This window comes from Parus major, chromosome 7 (assembly GCF_001522545.3).
Source record: "Parus major isolate Abel chromosome 7, Parus_major1.1, whole genome shotgun sequence".
Taxonomy (NCBI): Eukaryota; Metazoa; Chordata; class Aves; order Passeriformes; family Paridae; genus Parus; species Parus major.
In genome coordinates this window covers 14,473,343-14,494,135 of record NC_031776.1, presented here as the reverse complement: position 1 = coordinate 14,494,135, position 20,793 = coordinate 14,473,343, and the positions used below count along the sequence as shown (strand labels likewise).

The window sequence follows — 20,793 nt, the reverse complement described above, 5'->3', positions numbered from 1 at the left end:
GATAGTGCAGACCATAAGAATTGTGGATCACTTAGTTTGAAGCCACCTGCAGGCAGGCCAGGTAAAAGTTAGCACTGACCTGAACCTAACCCTTAACTTGCCCTTTTCCCCATTCAAAGGAACCACAACTAAGCATATTTTGTGCTGAGACTGAACTTGGAGAGATGTCTGGCAAAGGTGAAAATACAGCCACTCCCTCATTCCTCCTTGTCATGCCCAGACCTCTCCTAAACTCTGAGCTGCCACCTCAAGCTTTAAGTGACTGTCACGTGCAAAATCCTTTCTGTCTCATACCTGTCTTATTCCACATTAAAAAACATCAATTCATTCAAAGATGTTTGTACTTGATACAACTCAGAGTTTCCTACAAGGCGAGCTTTACTGTCTAAAATATCTACATAAGGAACCTGTCACATGAATAACAAAAATACCAGATCTAAATAACATTTCTCAAAGCACTTCTGTTCAGGAGAGAGGCTTAGTGCATACAGCCAGGAACAGAGAAGATGATAGCAGTGTCCTGTGGTTCAGATTTCTCTCCAAAATCTGCATCTTGCCCAGGGGATGAGAGAAAATGGGAGAAGAGGATGGCTAGAAAATGTGTATTTCCATTCCTGCATCTGGAACAAAACTATGGGGCTTTTTTTTTCCAAGCAGTTTAACACTTTTTTCTCCAAACTGTCCCCTCCATTTCCTCATCAATTCAAAGTACACTGTCAAAACAAGGGCACATTTCACACCATGCATTCGTGCTCATCAACATCGGTTATGATGCAGTATGAGGCATCTAAATATTACTGCTGACACAGTACCTATGAGAATAAAATTTTTAGCACAAAAGCAGTGACAAAGACTAAAGGTTTGTCAAGATAAGAGCCATTCAAGTTTGCCATCAAAATGAACAAATTATGAAAGATTTAACTTGCACCCACACATATTCCAGAGATGAACCCAAGGTACACAATTCATCTTTTGCTGATTACGGCATAAATTGTGCTTCTCGTGGTGGTGACTGCATACCAACTGCCACGTTAACAAGCAGTGTCTTCCTTCAGACATTTACAAACATCAGAATGCTTATTCATGACAGTCCCACATATCATCTGCCATCCCAGATGGTGACTGGTGGGATGCTGATTTTGTCCTAAGGCAGTTGCCACCCACCAAGATAGTATATGCAGGGCTAAATAAAAAGCATGTGCCATCTGCTGTCAAGTTTAGAAGATTTGTTAAGACCTACTAGATTAGTTTAAGTTTATTTTAGATCAGACAAATCAGGAGGTTATCGCTCTCTAACTGCCCAATAAGAGTAAGCTGCACTGTAGAAGACACTCACAGTAAATTAAGAACAAGTTATAATGTTCTGCTGGTTCCACCTATTGACCTGGGAGCAGCTAAGGATTCTCACTGTGATCAGTGGCAAAAGGCACATATGGCCCACAAGTTCAGAGGGAACCTGAGACCAAGAAGCAATTCTGCAGAACTTAAGGTTTTCCTTGGCCCGAAAAAAAAATTTAGAGATTTTCTTTCTTGACAGTAGGATTTTTTCTGCCTCCTTTTCTGGTGATTGATCTACTGTTATCATTTTGATTGCTGGTCCTCCATCAATTCTTGCCCAGTTCCAGTTTTCTTCCTACCCTCTCTAGAGAGTCTTCTCATCCTCCTGCTCATGCACTAACATATCACATATACATAGAATAAAGAAAAGACAGTTAAAAAGCAGAACTAGTATAATACCTTCTGCCTGTTTTACAACCAGCATAAACTTACTTCATCTGTCACATCCATTTATAGATGGTTAATAGAAAATACAGCCACTTTCCCAATACCAACCATTAGGAACTCAAATGAGATACAATAAATCATACAAAAAATGCATACATTTTTTTAAATTATCTAATTAAATTTCTTTTTGTACACTGATAAATATTTAAAGCAAGCAGAGAAAATAGAAAAAATACATCCACATAAGCATTTTTCCAATTCTTTTAAATCACCAGGTACATGAAAACCTTTCACAGAGAATTAACCCTTGCACAAGTATAAAGGTTACATCACTGTCTGCTTGGATGAAAAGAAGCATTGCTTAAGCTGAACCATTAAAAAGTAAAACTTCAAGATATGGACAAATTGCCTTTAAATCATTAACATCAGAAGAACAGGACACAAAGGAGAGAGATCATGAAGGTCTGTACTGCACAGTAATGAGGGAGAGGGCTTGCAAAGGTCTCTGCAGGGGCCCTACACTGTCAGAATCCCTGGCACTACAGCCCACATGGCTGCACCAGCAGAGATCCTCCAGGAGATTCCCCTGCAGCAAATGCTCAAGGAAGTTTCCTCCAGCCCAGCACAAATGCATCACCTCTTTCAGCATTCAGGCCTTGAAGGGCAGAGGAACAGAATACACCAGTCAACTGCAAATGACAGCTGAGCTCCCGAGAAAAAGCAGGGACTATATAAGAGGAAAAAAAATCAAATCTGGAAAACTACAGGACATGCAGCCAGAGGCAATGAGGGGCAACAAGGAAGGTAGTTTTTCCAAGCTCCTTGAGCATGTTTGCTAACCCTTCTTTAAATGAGAACTGTAGAATTGCCAGTTGTTTTAAAACATCCCAGACTGCTTCCTCTACTGCAGAGTTTATTAATCCATGCATCCTAGTGCAGCTCTCTGTAGAACACATGACTTTATTAAATGGCCAGGTAATCATAAATGCATTTAAAACTCAGTACCAGTTATTTAAGACAAAAAGATCTGACATCAAATTATACAAGTCACAATCAGTCTTGTGCTGCCATCGTATACAGAATACAAGTCTGGCATCTGCTCAGGGATATAAACATCATTCCACCTGTCATTTTACAACCATGTATTTGAAGTCTTCACAGAAATTCATGCATACTGCTCCCCTAAAAAGTAAAAAAAAGTCATTTCGGAAAGGTATAAACTTCTGATGATATCAGTCACACAGAAAATTGGCCATTAATCTCCTCTGAATAAATATAACCCCCAGGAAGATGAAAGCATGAGCAGAATATATTTTTTTTTGCACTAGAAAATGCTGAAGTGCACAACGAGAAGCTTTTACTCAAGCGTTTTCAGCTCAAGTTATCTTTCAGAAGCCCATTTTATTCTCAGGAGATATTTCTCTCTAGTCATTCACTTTTCAAAGTCCTTTGCAACTTCAAGATTGCAGTAAAGCTGACTTTTATACCTTATTTCAGTAGCTCTCTCCCTTGTCCAAGCTGTCACATTCCCTGGAGACATTTGATAGTTTTAAATTTCCATGACATTTTATTAATAAAGACATTTTAAAAAAACATTCTCTTTTCAATGTGCAGACAGTTGACTTTGTAACACAAAACATCCTTGTGATAAACAATTCTTCTATTAAATCTTCCAATTAATGAAGATCTTTCTCTCATACTGGTTTACCTACTTGATCTGTGCTCAAGTTGTCCTTTGCTGAATAGCTGATAACAGAACTTCTGTTAAAGACATTTTTAAACACACTTACTGCCTTAAAAGACACAGCAGGTTGAATATGACTCCTGTGCTGGTATCACAAGCATTCACAAAAGCATGAAATTTGGAAACATGAGACATTTGGAAAGGTTCACTTAGTAAAATCCAATTTATCAATCTGATGCCAACTTTGCTTATGACACTCCACTCACAAATTCAGGGCAGCTAGCTCTCAGAATTGTATCTTGCAGTATTAGGCATTTTTCTTAAGCCTGGGTCATGCAGTCATAAAAATCCCCAGGAACTCTAGCTTTTTAAATATCCTTCTAATCCTGGCACAGCTGACTGAAAACATGAACCCTAAAGGCTCAAAAACTAGAAGGGAATTAAAGAAAAACCAATTTCAATTTTCTTCTAGATCTGAGATGATTTTTGCAGGTTCAGAGCTGACAATGTTTAGGCAGGAACATTTATCTTCTCTCAGCCATGCACTTGATCTGGGTCTGGATGGCTGCTATGCTTTATCACTGTAAGAAACACAAGACTTAAAAAAACAACACCCAAACAAAATCAAACCTAAATTCTGGTCCTCAAGTACTTCCTCCAGAACAAACCCTGAAAAATCAGGTGTATATTCGGTCATACAGTCCAGGCACTGATTCTGGGTCAACCCTGGCTGCTGGCTTAATTTCTCTTTCCCTGGTGTGTACAGTCCCTAAATCCATCAGAAGGCAAGTGTTTTGTCTTTCCCTGTATTCCCACAACCTCCCCATTTTTACAAGGGCACATAGGACACGGAGTAATGACTTCAAACTGAAAGAGGGTAGTTTAGATTAGTAATAATCTAAACTACTTCACTATGAGAGTGGTGAGGCACTGGCACAGGTTTCCCAGAGAATCTGTGGATGCTCCATCCCTGGAAGTATTCAAGGCCAGGTTGGCTGGGGCTCTGAGCAACTTGATCTGGGGGAAGGTGTCCCCAGGGGGTTGGAGCTAGATGACCTTTAAGGTCCCTTCCAATCCAAAACACTCTATGATAATACAATTCCTTTATTTTCCAAGACTAAGGAAGTCTCCCCATAACAAAACAGGATCTCCTTTTCCCTGGCCAGAACTCTTCTCTGCACCCATGTAAGTCTGAAATCATCACAAACGTTAATTAAATCAGTTCCTGAACTCCAGATGGACACTCATCAATTTTGCAAATTGTGGCATTAATGCTCCCTTATCCCTGAAAAGCAGGAAGGTTAGGAATCACTAGTTAATTTTTAAAATATACTTCTAAACAATACACAAATCAAATTTTTGTTTAATTATGCTTCATTAAGTACGGTAATTAAGTAAGAGTCCTCAGTTATTGTAATTAATTCAGCTTATGCTAAATGGCCAATTCAATCATTAGGCCAAATTGTCAGTTAAATGCCATATTATTATTTTTAAGTATTTATCAGTTCTTATCTAACAAATGAATGAAGAAAACCCAGTTCAACTGTCAGCAGAAACAGACCCATCTGCCATTGCAGTAGCCTTCTACTAGGAAAGCAACTGGAGTTCAGAGACACCACAAAATATCCTTACAAAGGAATGGGTATTAAGGACTTAGTTTCTTTATCAGGCAGTTTTCCTAACAGCATTTTGAATTATACTTTGAATCCAAATGAGAAGTTCCATACCTACTTGCACTGTTTATAGCATTAGGTGTGTCTACATCAAAAGGACAAAACATTCCTTAGGTACTAATGACTCCATTTTGGCTCTCCTAACAACCTGTAGGGACAGTACACAGGCTGATCTAATGCCTGCTCCTGGCATGAAGACATATCTTATCTAGATTATCTAAATAAATTCTGAGTAACAATAGAGAAATGGTTTTATCCCATGCATTTTTTAGATACAGAGACAGTATCATTCTGAAGAATTTTAACCATTTTTCATGACTGACTATTTAAACCGTAAACAATAATTAAGTACCACTTCATCTGCTCTTTTGTTGACCTTCCAAAATCAAATAGACAGATGGACCAGGAAACCACAAAGTTAAATTTCTTTCTTTTTGAAGACATTCATCTGATTCCTTTAATGAACATGCTTATTTCAGGGCAAGCACAAATTTGGGGGGAAAACTTGAGAGAATGGGAAGCTTTCACAAAAAATCTCTTATTGCAACAACCCAAAACAAGATAGTATTGCCCCAACACTGAAATAATTAATAAATACTGTCTGTCTACCTTTTTCATTTCACATCCTAATCAATGTTACATTGTAGCCCTAAATAGCTGCCACTTCTCACTTGTAGGATATCATAAATGTCATTTCTCTGCAATGCATTTTCCATTTTTAAACTACATATAGGCACTTGGAAATAAAAAAGCACTACACACATTCATATAATTTATTATCAGTGATAAGCATTAGGCATTAACATCAGCTAACATTCTGGAAATAAATTCATATGGAATACCAGTTTGCCTTTTTTTAATACTTAACTAGATTTCATACTATGTTCATAAAAGACATGAAAAGAAAGGACATCAGCTGAATTTCCTAAACCAAGTCACCCTAACAATTTACCCTAGAATACTGCAGAACATTGAAATAAATAACTGCAATTTCTCCAATGTAAAATGCAGAAAAATCATAATGGACTCCCTGAAAGTAGAAGAGAAATCTAATCATAGAAAGCTTTGAGGACTAGCTATACTCTATATAGGAAAAATAAGTTATATTTCAAATTAATTGTTGTGTGAGAGAAATAGGAGCAAATAAATCAGTGCCCTAAAACTCTGTCAGTGAGTGAACTCATTTGGGAACTACAGCTGTTGCGCTTTAGAGATTTGGATTAAAATCCATCATTATCTTTCAGTTAATACTCTTTCATGGACCAATCAGCAGTCATATGGTGTTTACCAACCCTGGTCACTTAACCCACTTGAATGGCCTTTGTGCTATAATTTGTGCTTCAATACAATCAGATTACTTCTAATCTAAATGATTTGTGTCCTTTATGGGACAGATAAACACTAATCCCAAGGTTCCTAAAACAGAGCAAGCCCAAAAAGGGCCAGTATGGCATCCATTATTTGCCATTTTAATACAATATTTCATTCAAGTTGGGAAACACTTGATTTGATCATACTGACTCTGCCTTTCAGGCTCATTTCAAATTTCTTATACAAAGAAGAAAAATTTATAAGCAGACACCAGCACTCAGCAAAATCAGCAGCAGAACAATCAATATACCAATACTAATATTACTTTTTGAGCAGATTATTTCACAGGAAAAGTATTTAATTTTTAGAATAAAACTAAGCAAAAAGGAACGCTTCAAAAATCATTTTCCAGTAAGGAGTTACATGTTCCATCAAGGCTCACAGTCTCTGGGTATCAATTTTAAAAGTCTACCTCCTCAGAATGGTTTTCCACGTATTCAGCATTTAAAGTGTCCTTAATAATTCCTGTTCTTCTGTTAATCTTGGGTGACACTTGGAAGCAGTTGTGCTCAAGGGCGAGTCTAGCATCTAATTACATTTAGCAGTAATATGCTTAGGCTCTGATCTCTCAAATGCTTCTGCACAGGTAGATCAGTGAGCATGCAACCATGTCCCTAGAAAAGGAGGGACCCACACATGTATGATTGGAGCTAAGTATATCAATGTTTCTGTACTATAAAAAGTGCCAGAGTTGGGTATAAAAACAGTTGAATAGTTCAGTAATAACCTCATAGTGACAGTAAGTACACAAACAACTTGGTATATAAAGGTATTATCTATTAAGGTATTTGTATTAAAAGCATAATATAGTCACATATTTACCAACATATATTTATTTCTTATCTAGAAAAATGCCAACTCCCTACAAAACATACCACTATGTAAAATAGAATGGATCAAATTCAAAGTAAAGTCAGATGACTTGGAACTGGATAAAACATCCCTAAAGAAAAATTAAGATGCTGGACGATCTTTCTTAATAGCATCTGTAGCTATTAACTTGAATGACTATGAAGTGTTTACTTGAAATACCTCAACACAAGTGCTAGTATTTCATATTAAGTAAAACTCTTTCTAGTTTAGGTCATTAACTAGGCAAAAGTTCACTTTCTTATGGTGCCCTTATTCACAGGCAGGGATGCTCTCAGTAGGTGACCTCAGCCTACCTCATGGTGATGACTGAGCTCTCACACACACATACAGTATCAGGAACCACCACCAAAACTCTGGTTTAAAACAGTGACTCACTGATACAGGGCATGAGGGGTATTGCACTATGAAACTTTCCATTCTGGCAGCAAGTACTTCCAGAATTATTCAGTGAATACCATGTATACTCCTTACTCTACTCTGAAAATGGCCCTTGTGATGTTCCTTGTATTTTGAGCAAGATCCCCATTATAGAATACAAGACAGTGTCCTTGAAGGTCCAGCAGAAACCACAGCTTGTTTGAGATTTCCCAGAAGTTGTAACCATTTCAAAAGTGCTGGGAAAGCTTCTATAATTCACTTCTGAAATTATAACCTAACACACTACCCAAATATAGAGGACTGATCTAGCTTTCTAAGAGCAGCAATCTTCTTTTTTCACTTATTTCTCAAACTCTACCAGAACCTCATAAAGTTGCATATTTTCTTGAATACTGTATTTATGTTTAACTGCAAACATGAAGTAAACACGAACTGCAATTGTAAAACAGCAAAGCACATTTTCTCTTTTACTGACATTTAAAAGGACTATATGAGAGTCCAAAAGCCAAATGCAACAATGACTTGCACAGCCCACTTTCAGAATTAGAACCACTGCAAGTGTTTAGAGGAGACTGGAAAAAAGGATTGTAAATTCTACAAATCCTTAATTAATCAATAAACACCTGCAAACAGCAAAACATTTCTCTGTGAGAAACACAGAATTTATGTCAGAAATCATATCTCCCACCATGGGAGGAGGTAATAACCTTCACTTACAAACTCAGTAGTTCATATATAAACTGAAAAGGTACTACACAGTTCTTGCAGGTTAATAGCAGCAAGTCCAAACTTCACAAGAAAGAAAAAAATAAGAAGAGAAAAAAAAAGAGAGAAAGCACAAGGGAAGAAGGAAAGGGAGATGTACTTAAAAAACTCTAAGGGCAAACCCCAGCCCTCAGATGCAAGGCAGGAAAGGTTCTGGCTTTTGTGAATCCAGAGAGATACAACCACAAGCTAAATAAGGAATGGTCACTTGCTGAAATATGTAGAAAATGGATGTAGATCACAACAGATTCAGTGCCAGAAACATATCTGTAATGTTGCTTCACTCTTGGCAGAAGGTGGTAATTCTTTAACATTTACCATGCAGTTGAACAGTAGGGGGGAAAAAGAAAAATAAAATAAAAAAAGGTCTTTATTCTGCTCCTGCATTTCAGAGGGTTCCCCACAGTAATTACTGAAAGCTGCTGCCCCAGACAGAAACCAAATTGTTTCTGGAGATCCAAACACTGAAGGCAGTTCATTTCTTTGTTATCCTTGATTTTTTTTCCCCTTTCCATTACAGAAGACATTCTTAAACCACTTAAACTATTAAAATCCACAATTAACTAATTTGAATTTATAGTATTGGAGTTAAGAAAATCAGAACCCCCACATCAAAGATGCTGTAAAGACAAATGTGTGAAATTAACAGAAGCACAACTAGAGAAACTTCAGGTGTAAGAGTAATACAGCAAAAAATCACTTCTTCTAAAAACTTACCATCTGTAGGGTCAGAGTAGCCATTTGGAAAAAAACCTCCCCAAAACTCCTTAGCTAAGAAAAATAGTTGGCCACTCAGGGTTTTACAGCCCATTATTTTAATTTTATCATACTGAAACATGATTTCTCTAGGTTCAAAAAAAAGTTAGATTCCAAATATGTCAAATAACTGCACTAAACTCAGTTTCAGCAAGAAGGATTACATCTGCATTTCTTACCTTCCGTGCTATTTTTACGCTTTATGGAAGAGCTACATTCCCTCCTCACTCTTATGAATTGTATATGTGACAAGGAGGCAAACAACTGTAAGTCACAGCAACATAGACTGTTACATCCTTGCCATAATAAATGAGGAGATGCTTACAGCTTCTTCTTCTGCAGCACAATCATTCCCCTACCTCCAGGAAACCATTAAACAACTAGAGGTGTGAACCCATGGCAGCTTTCTGCTTCATTAAGCCATATATCATTTTTACATTGGAGTCGTGAAGCTATAAATCATGTGAGACAGAATGAGAGCTAATTAAAGAGTCAGCTAAGCATAAAATTTTGCACTGTTGCATATCAGAGAATTCCAAAATTTTCCTGATTTTTTATAATACATTGTAAAATATTAAAAGATGTTTCCAGAAGATAAGTATTTTCTCTAAGAGCTGAGCATTGCTACCTGAAAAACATCAATATTTCATTTCCTAGCAGGGAAGCCCCATGAAACCCTGACTCACCTTTTTTTTTTTTTCTTTTAATAACAGATCATTCTGCCTTGTATTGCAGTGCAGTCTCATATACAGTCTTTAAACTTACTTAGCTCTTTGTCTAATTAGAATCAACTCCTGTGCTTCTGAAGCCAGAAATTGACAACCCCGGAAATCTCTACATACACTAAGGCAAATCATTAATCAAATGTATCTAAATCTAGCCCTTAAACTTCAGTGCAAACACTTCAGTCTATTTACAGAATTCCTTTACCAATAAGGCAATAGTCATTTGAGGAAAAAAAAAAAATCCATTTCCTGATACCAGCTTTCTCAGTCAATGCAATTATGTACAAAAAGCTTTTCTTTGAATGGCTAGAGGTAAATCTAATGCAGACATGTTAACTGAAATGTATATATCTCATATATATATATCTCTTAAAACCCAAGATGGTTTTAAGTATGCATATTGCTATGACACCAAGAGCATCCACTAGTAGGTGAGAAACTTTATCCCACCAAGGCCATATAAAACAGAGCACAAAGATGATCCCATAAATCCAAGAGCTTTTTCTCTAAAAGATTTTTAATTAAGCAGATATATGCACATATATGTTCAAATCCTAGTCCTTCTTCGCCTTCTTTTTAGTGATCTAATAATTGTAGCTACTAAACCAATTCATCAAATGCAAGAGAATGAATCTCAGGGTAATAATTGCCAATACACATTTCTTTAAAAAAATATACATATTCATCAGTCTCAGTGTGTAACTGCAAGGAATAGTCAAGTGTTTATATAGTAGTCTTATACTCCATTTTCCTAAATGTGGTTTCCCACTAAATACCTTAAAAAAAGGAAGAAAAAATGTTTTTGCACTCTAAATTATACCCAAGTTTGACAATTGAGCTTTATTTTTAGAGCATTCTTCTTTTCTATTAAATAAAAAAAAAGAGAGAAAAAAGGTGTGTGAATTTATTAAACTGAACTTCTATCTCAGGCTTCACTGACTGGAAAATGGGCCCAAAAGAATTTTTATTAAAAAGGGGGGCACCATCCATAAGGTGATTCATATTTTACTGGGATATTCCAAGAAACACTCTGAGTTGCTGGCCACTCTTGAAATTTGTTGTATTAGGCTTCAATTGGGAAGGGGGGCATGGGTCAAATACACAGCTAGGACAAATACCAAGTTCAACAAGCCAACACAGGGGTCAAGGAATTAGACCAAAGACTAAGGCATTCCAGCTGCCTGAAGGGACAACAAAGAGGCAGCTACAGAGGATGCTCCGAAGCAACAGGGACCAGGCAGGGCTGCTTGCCACAGCTCATACTCCTGCAACCTGAAAGACCTAAAGCAATCTCAAATAAGTCTTTAATTTTCACTGCTAACTCTGAAAAGCATTTGGCAGCACTTTGATAAGTGAATTAAGTTCTGCCTATGGCTTTATGGGAAAACATGAAATACAAATCCTAGTGACACGCATTTTAGAGAGATTCTGGCAATTCTTAAAAAGCAGCAGTGCTGAGTTTTTATAGCCCGTTTGGAAATTCAAGCTGAAATGCTCCTTTTAAACAACAAAGTACTTTTGTGGCCCAGAGCCAGCTACTTCAACCTTATAAGAAATTTAAAAATAAATGAGCTTTTTTCAACAAGTCATTGACATGAAAGGAATTTGAGGGTTCTCACAAGATGGAAGAAGCCATACAATAGTAGCAACAATAAATGACAGGAACAGATTCAAGAACATGTATGCATAGTAAAAAGATACATAATCAGAAACATTCAAAACTTTTATTCAGTGTCACACAAAATGTGTTCTTCAGCTCTGTAAAAATATGAGCCACTCTATCATGTTGATATTACAAAGGCATTTACATGGGAGAAACATACAAAAGCAAACCTGCCAAGCCCCCATGCTCAGCATGAAACATGATGTTGGCTCCTAACTGCCTGTGACAATTCCCATTGTCATCACAACCACACAGCAAAACAGCCCTCTGATCAGCCTGGTGAGACAGGAAGCAGATGCGGTGCTGCACGTAAAGATTACAAACTCCACACACTCCTGTCAGCCACAGGCTCCCTGCAGCCCATCTGTCTTGTGTCCTCTGGGGTTCAACACCAGTGTGTGCTTCCTCTGTTTTTAAGCATTTGCCAAATCAGGGTAGTATAAATCTTCCCCTCTCAACAAGAAGGAAGTTCTCTTATCCTTGCTCAAAATCTAGATGTTCAACTTAAAATAAAGAAAAAAAGTCAGATACTTTCTTCAAAAACTAGGATACAGCAACTTGATCAATATTCTAATTTACAGTTAAGAAAAAAGAAAGGTGAAAAGCTTCAGAGAACTACAAATGGCACATAAGAGATGTCCATGGCGTTCCTTCAATGGCACGGTTTTTCCAAATCTTTTACACCACCACAACACGCTACCACCAAGTTATATGCAAAAATATTGGCTAATGCAAATTCACTGAAAGTGATAAAAACAAGAATTACACCACACCTATTTTGTCAGCCTCTCACTGCCCCAACCTATTTGAGTTACATAATAAATTGTAACTATGATGGGGACAATTGACACTTAATAAATCTACCAACTTAACAATAAAATCAAATTATGAATGATGTTGATATTACTTCTGTCCAAATTTGTTATTACTGATCATCAATGCAAATTTCTCTGATGCTGAAGTTTGTAAAGCTCCATTGTCTGGTCTCTTAAGTTGTTTTTGTAACGTTCATGAGACTGGCAGACTAACCCACAAGCCAAGGGAAGACAGCACAGGTTGCTTGAAATGTTTTTTTAAACCTATTTGAAAGGGCAAGAAAATGACAGTGTAGGTGACTCCTGCCTAGCCTTTCAGGTATATCACTTGCTCAAGAGCATCTGTCACCTGCTGGCAGTAGAGAAAGGGTCCCTGAGTGCAGTGGGCTTAGCCTTATTTCAAACCTTGATGAGTAAAAGTCATAGAAACAGAGAATCATTAAGGTTACACAAGACCTTCAGGGTCATCAAGTCCAACCTTTGACCAAACATCACTGTGTCCATTAAGCACCAAACACCATGTCCAGTTGTTTCTTAAACACTTCCAAGGATGGTGACTCCATCACCTCTCTGGGCAGCCCATTCCTGTGCTTAACTACCCTTTCAGTGAAGAAATTCTCCCTGATGTCCAACCTGAACCTCTGCAGGCGCAGCTTGAGGCCATTTCCTCTCATCCCGTGTCACCTCGGAGAAGACACCAACTCCCACCTGGCTACGACCTCCGACAGGCAGCTGTAGGGAGAGAAGGTGTCACCCTTGAGCCTTCTCTTCTCCAAGGCTTAATGACCCCAGCTCTCTCAGCCACTCCTCATAGGATTTATTCTCTAAAGCTTCATCAGTTTCAGACACTTTTAAAAGAAGAATGACTTCCATCTTTAAAATCTATTTGATACATTTACAGACAATATATATATTCATTGTCAGCAGCTTAATACTATATAGCATACAACTATAGCACTAAATATCCCTACCCATATGTTAAAGTGCTTAATATCTTCACATTACTTATGGGACTGGGAGTGCCACTAATCCATTTTAGCTGTGAAACCTGACATTAAGGTTCTGCTGCTTCTGATGTCACCTGTCTAAAAGAATGTGAAGTTCTCCAGAGTACAATCTGACAACACCTGAGCAAGTACCAGTGAAACACATCAAGCCTCTAATGTTACTTCACATAGCACAAAATTTATTTCTTCAATCATTCCAGGAGCTCCAGAAGCCAGGCTCTAGTTTTAACAGTTTGAAAAGTACTCACTGATGAAAAATTAAAGATTTACTGTGATTCCTTACGGCAGAATAGCTTGTTTTTTAAAGAAACCCAACTAATAGGCTCTTTTAATTACAAGATCATATTTTCCCTCCCCTCACAGACTGAAGATTAGTCAAGACAAAGTCATGAGAACAACTACCTCTTGAAAAAAGCCACATTTGCTGCAGAAATTGTAAAAAAAATCGCAGGAGACTGCAAGAGGAAAAGATTCTCTCACTGTTAAGGCACTTACATGCTGCAGTGCAGAATCTATCTGCAGCCTGGGCTCCACCACAGAGCTGCTAGAAATGCTTGTCAAGTTGCTTAAATCACTCACTACTAGCACACGACTTTCCTGGGAACCTGAATGGAGAACTGCAGGCTGGAGTTTACAGAGCTGCTGTATTAGAGCTCAGGCTCTAACTGAGCATTGCTGAATGCTCCTGCTGCCTCTCAAGACAACAGTTCTGCTGTGAGCAAACCCTACATTGTTCCATGGTTCTGATGCACAGACCCCAGGACTCAGCCCAGGCATGAACATTGCTGAAGACCCCTCTCTGTGCTGAAGTTTCCTCCTATGTCAGGAGAATGCTCTTTTATTTCTATCATGGAAGTGTTGCAAAGATTTTTTAAATTTATTTTACTACTGTTGAAACACATTATGCATGCTGTGCACAAACTGTGGTGAGAAAAAACCGAAAGTTACTCTTGATTATGCCCACTAACAGACCCAGCTGTTTGTATTGCATTTCCTGTTTTCACATTCTGAACTTTGCGAGTCTTCATCTCTCATAATTCTGTTTGAGGTTTAAAATATTGGTATTCTTATTTTCTGATTAACAAGGGATCAAGATAAGCATCAAACATGGTACTGACTATGCAGAGACCCCACAAACTATCAAATAAGCATCTGTCTGGCATAGACTGCACCTGCATTGCAGACAACAGACTGCAGAAAGACAAAGGCTGAATCTTTTCCATAATTTTTGATGCAGATTCATAAGGGGTTTTCTTACTAGTAACAAATTAAATAATCTCCTTTTAACAGAAAGATGAAGTACACCTAAGCACGCACAGGCATTTGCAATTTCAAGTAAAGATTCACCATCCAGTTATTTGCAGGTGGCCAAAGGAAGAAAGATTATGCAATTACTTTTTTTGGTCATACGCAGTCATGCAAAGAAAGAGACTAGGTACTCCTCTGTTAGCTTTTATTAGCATTTTCATTATAAAATGCCATTAGGAGGTTCCTGCATCGTCTTCGAAAGTCTTGCTGCACAGGGCAGAATAAGAACTTTGAGGGTGTTCACTTATCATCTTGCACAAATTCATCTTCTCTGGAATACACCTTGATAATGAGTCTTTATGCTCAATTGTTTATTCCTGACTTTCCTAGGAAAACAAGCCTCTTTTTGGTCAAAACTGTGAATTGGACTCTGTAAAGTGTAAACTACGATGACATAAAAATCACATTAAACTTTTTTCCTCATTTCCATTTTGAAACAGACCATACTAATGTTGCCTGCCATGTCACTGATCCTTAACCTAATTAATGTTTGAAATTGTATCAAATTATACTAGGACTAAGGAGACCTGATAGTCTACCATATCTAAATGGGATGTATTGAGAAGTGTCAAATTAAAATACAACAGCATGTGTTCTTAAATGAAATCTGCTCCCATGTTTAGTTTTCTGGTACCTGCACAAGTACATATAGAAAGAACAACAGTCATAACCAGTTATGCTATCAACTCATTAGATTTTACAAGTTCAGTAGTGCTGAAAAGTGTTAAAGATTTATTGGAACACATCATCTGCTAGGAATCAGCACTACACCAGTCTCTAGTAAACAACTCAAATAAGAACTACTTGGTTTGAGACCACACTGGTTGTACAATGGCAGCAGGTTGACTGCCATGATGTAACAAAAGCCTCATAAACCATAAATATACCATGGCACAGAAAAATAAACAGCAAAACAAAGAAAACTTTCTTTCTAAAGTCATAATATAATTCAAGCATCACCTCAAGTTAATATTACTTTGCTCTCCTGACCTGAATGCTGCCATTTCAGTGGCTGCCCTTCAGCGCCTGTAGTAAGTCGTTACACAGTCTTCCTTTACACACTTACCTTAGTCCTAAGGATCACCTTCCCTGCCACACAGGTGCAAGTAATGGATACCATAACAGAGCAGACTAGCTTTGAGTCTTGTGGTTTGCTTGCAAGAGGAGTCTGTGAGACATCTCTCAGTGTGAATCAGTGTGCTCCAGAAGACAAGATTAACCCACCTCACATGCAAAATGAGGTGCAGCTGTGCCCCAAGCTGCAGCTGTGCCCCAAGTTTGCCATACTTGCAGCACTGGCACAGCTGCACCAAACAGTCTGCCAGCAGAAAGCAGAGTAATGAAAAACTGCCTGGTATATTTCAGAATCACAACATCTCACCAATACCACAACACATCATCCTGTCACACAGCAAAATCACCAGGTCTAGAAAACTGTGAACCAAGGATGCATAACTATTCAGGGCCTGCATTCTGCCACAAAGAAAGTGCATTTCATCTATTTGTAAACTGAAACCTATTTAATGCCATTTCTTTGTTCAATGCACTCTCACAACATTTTAAAACTCGTGAAACATTGTAACTGAAATTGAATGTAATTGAAAAAATGTAGGTAGTGAGGTAAAAAGGACTTCAACTGTCTAAAGTTACTGCTTGTACTCATGTCTAGCTACTGCTCCCTCTTAAAATTCCTTACTATAAATTTTTAATAACCAAAAAAAGCAGTTGTCAATAAATTAATTTTTATTTAATAATTTCACTGAGGAATGAAGCAGTAAGAGTGTTTTCCTAACAGCTTAACTTGCTCATATTCAAACAATCATCAATAATGTAAGCAGCACAATTCTAACATGCCTCATTGTGTATTGGCATCACCTGTCATTACAAGAGCCATCTGGTAGTTCAGCAGCAGCAAATTGTTAAGGTACCAATATTGATAAGCAACAGACTGGGGCTGCACTGATATAGTTAGATTGGTTTACAAGGCTTCTATTTCTACAAGCCTTGGAAGCTCAGGTTGTCTAATGAATTTTTAACATGTCAATTAATACGTTTATAGAAAGCAATGTCTGCTTTAGCTAATATATAAGAAGAATCACAGTTGCATGCAAAATGTACAATCTGTTAAGGCGCTAAGCTTCACATTTGAGAAATTCAAAACAATTATTGCACATAATCTGAGGAAATCAATCACTTAGGAAGGAAACAAAATGTGTAAGTTAATTACTCTGGGAAATATTAGGGCAATTTCATAGAATTTGATGTACTGCAGGGCATCAGAAAAAAAAGGCTTTATTTGTGGCAAACAGAGTAAGACCCTCACTTCCTAGCACAAAAGAATATCTTATACCGGAACAAATGACCAAATTTATTTTTTTTTTAACCAACATACTACAGATAACATAAATTAAACAGTGCTTACTTGATCATATTCAGTGCTCTCACTGAATGCAACTGTGTTAGAATACTAGCTACTCTTTGGCAGCACTTTCTCCAAGAATACAGAATGACGTCAAATGCCTGCACAGTGCAGAGACAATTTTTGCCATAATTACCCTGCTTGCTTTGTGCATTACACAAAGTCAGAAAACATATTAGTTTTGTGGAAAAACATTTTTAAAAATCTTTAGGACACAAGTTTTCAAAATTTTTTAGATATTTAGATATTTTATTTTTAAATATTTTAAATATTTTAGATAGTTTTTAAAATATTGGCCTTTGTTAAATAATTAAAACCATAAACTTTCTATTATAAGATTATGAATGCTCTGTGAAACTGCAGTAAACAGACAAATTTTACATTTGAAATGAACCTGTACCTTTTTCATGTGTGGGCAAAATAACAATAGAAAGTAGCCCTTCAATCAATATTTGAGCTGCATCTGTAGTTATTCAAGCAGAGTTTGTGGTGAAAAATCTAGTAGCCTATGCAGCCAGAGGAATGTTACAGTCACACAGGACAGTGAAGTTCCTGTAATTCCTTCAACTCTCTGTACATTCATCAGCCTGAGGATAAAATATTCAAATGCATTCCATGGATCTGGGGAAGTTCCCCCTTTGTTAACTGGGGTATTATGGCATTTAACATCTGCCTGTACCTTCACTGCATCAGAGGTTACTGAGGATCACATAAGATACCATATTCACAGCTGTATCTTGATGGGTGACATATATTAAGTACTACAATTTTCTGAATGCAATGCAAAACTTACAGAACCAAAATATTTATCTGTTGCAAGCTGTCATTCAAGGAATTCCAAAGGGCTTAAGGCATATTACAAAGTAAGAGCAGAATTTCAGAAAGCAAGCTATTCAGACTGCAAAGTCATCTTTTCTTCCCATTAACTACAGATGACCTGAGCTTTGCAGTGCATTTCAGTACACTAGAGAGCACCTTGCACTCCAGTTCTGTACTCTGTTACATCCCAACACAGCCTGATGAATGCTTTGAGATTTGAGACTACCACAACGATACCATATGCTCATTTTGAAAATAAAAGGAATGCCCCGTTTCATAAATTCTCAAACTCAGAGAGAAAATATTCTCAAACCACAATCCCTTGTGATAACTAAAGAGAAAAATCTGCACGAACTGTAAAGTAATTTTTATGTTTTATGCACTAATCCTCATTGCTGTTCAAAATCTTAGGACTTCCAGAGCTAATTAACTAACAAGTCTACACGCTCCCAAAAGATTATCTTCCATAAGGCCTTTTGCTGCTTTTATACTGACTTATCCCTGAGCAACTGTACTCAAGGAGGAAGATAACCTCTCTACTAAAACTTAGCTGAGGAATTCCAAAAGATTTTTAAAAAAACAAAAAAAATGCAGACAGTGAAGAACAGTCAGTTAAAAGAAATTGGTGCTGGTGTGAGTACATTGATCCCTTGTGAGAGAGTGTACATTGCAGAGGGAGCACAGGAGGGATAGACAGATCCCATTAGTACAGGAAGAAGCAAGTCAGCACAGCATCTTGACGCCTGCTGATTTTTGTTAGTATTTTTAGGTTTAACCAAGCATCCGTTATATAATTCACTGGGAAAAAATATATAAGACCTTGATAACCTAGTGAAAATATCCTGTAAAGAGGATAGTATCCTCTCTAATTTCTTACTACCTTGTGGATTGTTAAGCCAAAAAATTGAAAAAAAAAAAAAAAAGGAGTTACTAATGTGATCAGTGTCATAACTCCTGGTTTAGCTTCCACCTTTGGATTTCACATAAGCATATCGATTTTCATGCACTGGAAAAGGTATGAGGCACAAGAAACACATTTGGCAAGACCAAACATCAGAAAAAAATTTGCAACTATAGAGGAATGCCCTAAAAACAAAACAGAAGAAAACCACTGTCCCTCCCCCTAATCTACTACCAATCTACTGACCTGGTAAATTTAAAGGAGTAGCAAGATTACTGGTTTGGAAAAAAAGCAGCAGCATAACCTGCTTACAGCAGTCCAGTGTCAGATCTGGACTACAAAAAGAGACACCTTTTCTTCGTTTTCAGAACTGCAGTAACCGGGCAGAGGGTGGATGCATCCACTGGAGAGCACAATGCTGCCACGAGAGGCAGAAGCTTCGAAGAGCACGTTCTCCCTGAATCCACCAGCCTGGCCGTCCCACCAGTACCGTGCTACTGCCTCTCCTCCTGGACCTGCAGCAGCAGCGCTTCATCCACACCTGCTGCGATCACACGGATGCATCCCCAGTGACTTCAGCGTTTTACACTACTGTTTCATGTTACATTTCATGCTGATAAAAAAAAATACAGGTTCTTGACACCAAGAGGACTTCTCCTGCATCCCATTTTTATACTTTCTCCAAGGAAGCACTAAAGCAATAGCAGAGAGTATGGAAATAAAATTATCATCTCCCTTCTCCTGTAACTGCAGTACTTAGCTGCAGTTAAATTGTGCTCTGAAGATTTATTGAAACTTTTGGGGACTCACAGTGACACACTTCTCTAACTTTTCCATTTATAGATTTCCCACTCAAGCTTAAGAATACAAATCTAATACCAAGCTCACAACCTTTGAAACCCATGAAGAGAGTTCCCAAGTTTGATCGGGTGTCAAAAGCAAGAAAACAAACCTAAGCCTTCAGATATGCATGAATATTCTGACAATTCCTCTGAAACAAGAGCATTTCTTGCTTGTAGCTGCAGAAAATACAGTCTTGTACCTAACTCTCCTCCGCATATTTTTAAACAGTGTCACCAGGACACAAACTTTAACGTTTTAAACATACCATCACCGTCCACGGGCTTGCGAAGCCAAGCACTTACACTCACCACGCGTAATTGGCTCATCAGGGATGACTCCTTCGTGTGGGTTAATTCCTCTGCTGAAGAAATCTAACTTTCCCGAAGTCGTCGGGATTTAAAAAACAAGAAAGCCGAGGTGTGCTCATACAGCTACTTCTTTTTAAAAAGTCCCTCCGTGTGCCAGGAAAGCAGCGCTCGGTCCAGCCTCTGAGCCGGGAACAGGAGCCCCGCACCTTCCCCACGTAACAAAAATCGTTACGCAAATCCCAGGCGCTGCCGAAGCCCCTGACCTATTTAGAGACGCGCTTTATCCTTTCTGCAAACAAGCGATGCTGCGGAGCCGCCGATAAGCCCCGGCAGCCCGCACCCCGCCCGGGCAGGAGGACACCCCGGGGACCCCGCAACCTGCGGCTCCGGCCGGCAAACTTTGCCGGGCGGAGCGGGCGGGCTGGTCCGCGGCTCGGGCTCTGGCGGCGCATCCCCTGCTCGCCCCGCGCCGTGACATTGAGCAAGGTCCCCGCCGGTGTCCCCGCCGGTACCCCCGTGCCCCGGGCCCCGCCCGCCGCTCACCTCAGCAGCCGCCCGGAGGGAGGGAGTGCGGGAGGGAGTGCGGGAGGGCAGCGCGGCACCGGCGGGCGGGCACCGCAGCCCCGCTCCTGCCGGACCGAGGCGGACACGGCGCAACTCCGCCGGAGCCCCGCAGCTCTCCCGACGCGTCCGTCTTTCTGTCTTTCTATCTACCGGTCTGTCCGTCTGTCCGTCTGTCCGTCCGTGCCCGGCCTGCGGG

At 38.7% G+C, this 20,793-nt stretch overlaps 1 protein-coding gene across 2 annotated transcripts in view; it reads right to left on the bottom strand.

The window, feature by feature from the left end:
• The window catches only part of ZNF385B (zinc finger protein 385B), a 153,049-nt gene extending 132,289 nt beyond the window's left edge, over positions 1-20,760 (bottom strand). For both annotated transcript variants that reach the window (XM_015635392.3, XM_015635393.2), the window contains exon 1: positions 20,577-20,760. The gene's annotated coding sequence lies outside the window, so the exon portion shown is untranslated. The remainder of the gene's footprint in view (positions 1-20,576) is intronic.
• Positions 20,761-20,793: the final 33 nt, after the last annotated feature.